The sequence below is a fragment of the Microcaecilia unicolor genome, chromosome 3 (assembly GCF_901765095.1).
Source record: "Microcaecilia unicolor chromosome 3, aMicUni1.1, whole genome shotgun sequence".
Classification (NCBI taxonomy): domain Eukaryota; kingdom Metazoa; phylum Chordata; class Amphibia; order Gymnophiona; family Siphonopidae; genus Microcaecilia; species Microcaecilia unicolor.
Window position 1 is genome coordinate 202,313,340 of NC_044033.1, and position 4,485 is coordinate 202,317,824.

Consider the following 4,485-nt stretch of genomic DNA (forward strand, 5'->3'; position numbering starts at 1 on the left):
CGGTCCCGGCCGGGGAGACGAGAAAGTTTCTGCTTTTATTTCTGAGTCTTTTCTGTTCTTTGCAGCCCTGCAGACAGTGGAGGAAGAGAGAGCTGCTGAGCATGCGCAGGGCTCCCCAGCTGAGGGGTGGGAGGAGGGGGGATCCTGCCTCCTTAAGGTGGATCTGTGCAGACATGCCAGGGGACCTGGTTTTGTCCTGCTCGATCTGTGACCCCTGTAATTTAAAATTTTCTTCGGAAACTCTTTAAACATAACAAATCCGTGGCTCTCAAGACTGCAATGTACTTAGTACCTGAAATCACAACTCGTGAATACTTTGTAAGCTCTACAAAGCAGGGACTGTCTCCTTACTATTGTCATTTTTATAGCACTGCTGGGTGTACACCGTGCCTTCCAGGCCAGGTAAGACAGACTGACAAAGCAAAGAGTCAAAAGACACAGGGAAAGCAGTTAGGAAAACATATGAGGCAGATGCTCAAAACTACTACCGATGGCCGCAAATTGTATTTAAATAGATGTTAATGAGGTCAGTGAGTATTCCTTTGCCATGCACAGGGTGAAATGATGGCCTATAACCAGGGCTGTGGGATCATAAGTACATAAGTATTGCCATACCGGGACAGACCAAAGGTCGATCAAGCCCAGTATCCTGTTTCCAGGTCACAAATACCTGGCAAGATCCCAAAAAAGTACAACGCATTTTATACTGCTTATCCCAGAAATAGTGGATTTTCCCCAAGTCCAATTTAATAATGGTCTATGGACTTTTCCTTTAGGAAGACATCCAAACCTTTTTTTAAACTCTGCTAAGCTAACCACTTTACCACATTCTCCAGCAATTAATTCCAGAGTTTAATTACACGTTGAGTGAAGAAATATTTTCTCCAATTTGTTTTAAATTTACTACTTTGTAGCTTCATCACATTCCCCCTAGTCCTAGTATTTTTACACTTATAGTATACGGTAAATTTATCATTTTATACTTATACAGTACAGTCTCGATTATCTGACCTTCCGGCATATCCGACACCCCCCCCCCCCCCCCCCCCCCCCCCCCCGCTGATGTCATTGAGTTGCCGTTACGAAGCGTGCGGCTTCTCTCCTTGTTTTCCGGCTTCACACGCTGCAAGGAAGCCATGTTTGAGCTGAGACTGTGCTTCTCTGCAAGGGAGCCAGGCTTTGCAGCTGAAACTCCTTCATGTACCCCCTCAACTGAGTTAAAAAGCGTGTGGATTCTGTTCCTCTTTGTGATTTTAGCCCATGCTTCTATGCATGAATTTTTGGCTCTGCGTCCCCGCTTTTACAGTGAGTGAAATATTTTTTTGATTTGAGACCATACTTTCATGCATTCAGTTTTGTTTTTTAGACCATGGTTCTATGCAAGGGAACCATAATGTTTGGACCTGGAACCCTGCTTTTGAGCGAGGGAACCGCTGAAGAAGTTTTAAGCTGAGACCTTGCTTTTACAATATAGCACCAAATTTTCACCAGTCAAAAGAGGAAAAAAGTTGTTCTGTCTATAGAGCAGAAACTTTTGCAGAAAAGATGTTTTGAGATGAGACCTTGCTTTCCTGCCAGGGATCTATTTTTGATCTGAAGCCGTGCTTTTGCAGAAATGGAAACGTGAGTTTTATGCAGTACTGTACGTTCACCTACTGCATTCCTGTTTGTTCATTTACATTTACAGCACTTTCTTTATTCTTACTCTCATTCTTAGATCCTGAGGGTTTCCAGTTGCAGTTCTGCTGTCTTGAGACATGGGACTCTATGAAGCAGCTGAACTGAGCAGAGTTCTGTTTATTGACTGGAGATGACGACTCAATTGAGGCTGAACATGCAGCGAGCTTGAGAAATGGGGTTCTGCTTGGTTCCGTATTTCTGCATATGCAGTTGATAAATATGGTTTCCCTTGCTCGGTTCTGGACCTGTACAGTACTGTAGTTGTGCTCAAATTGCCTGCTGTACGATTTTTTTCATTGTTGAGTATTAATAAACAAATTTTTAAAGATACCCTACACCTATTCTTTGTGCATCATTTATGTTTTCCGTTCATTATTTGAGGGGTTTCCATTGTTTTCCATATTATCCATCTTCTCACTTATCAGACACTGGGCCGGTCCTGTTTACGACAGATAATCAAGACTCTATTGTATATACATATCTTTGTCCTGGGTCTAAAGTTATATTTGCCAGTACTTTAGATCCAGAACAAAAAATGTAAATAGAAGTCGGAGTCGGAGCTGGAGTCAGAGTCGAAGGGTTGGTGTACCGACTCCACAGCACTGCCTATAACGCCAAAAGGTTTTCACCAGGTCCAGGGCAACATAGGTTTTGAGGAGAGGATTTCCTGTCTATTTTTCATGTTGAACTCCAGTTTTGTCTTCCTTTAGAAGCGAAGAAGGTGCCTGCAACTTTTAAGACCAATGAGAAATAAACAAGTGTACATGTCCAAGTGAAGATGGGAAGGTGGTAGAACTAGAGGACATGAAATGAGGTTGAAGGGGAGGGGCAGACTCAAGAAAAATGTCAGGAAGTATTTTTTCACGGACAGAGTGGTGGATACTTGGAATGCTCTCCCGCGGGAGGTGGTGGAGATGAAAACGGTAACGGAATTCAAACATTCGTGGGATAAACATAAAGGAATCCTGTTCAGAAGGAATGGATCCTCAGAAGCTTAGCGGAAATTGGGTGGCAGAGCCGGTGGTGGGAGGCGGGGTTAGTGCTGGGCAGACTTCTATGGTCTGTGCCCTGAAAATGGCAGATACAAATCAAGTAAGGAAAAGCCTCAAATACAGATATACTCCTTTGTTGATACACAACCTAAGGGAGCTCCATCTAATCATCACAGGCTGAAAAACCTCCCCAACTTTAATAACGTGATGCCTAAACACTCAAACTTGTAAATGTGCAAGGATCACTTATCTTCCAGCTGTTTGATCGCTATATCTGTCTGACTTCGGCTGAGTTTCGACTCCTGCTTCAGGGTACCGTGGTCTCTTATAATCGATATATAAAGTGCTGGATCTGACTGCCTCGATTATAAGACACCACGGTACTCTGAAGCAGGAGTCGAAACTCGGCCGAAGTCAGACAGATATATCGATCAAACAGCTGGAAGATAAGTGATCATTGCACATTTACAAGTTTGAGTGTTTAGGCATCACGTTATTAAAGTTGGGGAGGTTTGTCAGCCTGTGATGATTAGATGGAGCTCCCTTAGGTTGTGTATCAACAAAGGAGTCTCTATCCGTATTTGAAGCTTTTCCTCTATTGAATTACCATAGTAGTTAATACATAGAGTATAATGATTTAGAATTGGTTGTTGAACATTAAGATACTCTATTAGCTCTAATCATTATATTTAGATACAAATCAAGGTCAGGTATACACATAAAGTAGCACATATGAGTTTATCTTGTTAGGCAGACTGGATGGACCGTACAGGTCTTTCTCTGCCGTCATCTACTACGTTACTATGTAAAAACACACATCGGCACCTGTTCTGCATCTAAATATGGGACCCTTTTACAAAGACACGTAAGAGCCTATGTGCGTGCATCAAATCGGCATTACCACCTGGCTAGGTAATTCTGAGTTTGGCATGTGCCGAAAACCCGTGGTAGAAAATAATTTGTCTACCGTGGGGGCATTCCCAGCGGTAATTGGCAGTTTATGCAGGCTGGACAGTTACCATGCAGGTAACGCATGAGTACTTACTGCTAAGTCAATGAGTGGCATTAAGGAATCAGGCAGTAAATAGATGCGCGCAGGTTTTAGCTTTGCCACACATCCATTTCACGGCCCAAAACCCCCCTTTTTTCCTAGACACTGCGGAGAAATGGTCCAGCACGTGTCCAATTCATGCGCCCACACTACCACAGCCCACATTTTGGCTCACCTTTGTAAAAGGGTCCCTGTGAGCCTTATGAAAATTCCCAAGTGCGTGTAAAATTTGTGAATTTCATATTTAAGCAGTGAAGAAAAAAACACCGTGTGCTGGCCCTTTCCATTTTTGTCTGGCTGCGCATACAACAGCCGACCTAACCATAAAACCTTTGCGCACGTGTGTCCGGTGAATTTCTCCCTCCACTTTCTGTTTAATGGTGCCGATTTCACCGCACCTAAAATCTGAATATCATTTGCTTCGAGTATCGCTGAGCTCGTTTTTTTGCATTAGTGTTGCATTGTGGGTCCATCTGCGCATGGCTGTGAGCATCGGCCCCTATGTTGGGGAACAGGTGGGAGTAACAGAGAAAAGCATTAATGGGGTGGGGCTGGGGAAAAATGGAAGAAATCCAGATTGTAGCCCATAATTCATAGAAGAAGAACAGAAGAGAACTGGGTGAGTGAAGGCAGGAGTGGCAGGACCATGAGACAAAATTGCACTTTGAAAAGGATATAATTTGACCAGTATGAAGTGTTAAATTTGCTTCTTTTGACACAGAAAGCACCAAAAAGGACATTTAGGGGCCCTTTTACTAAGTT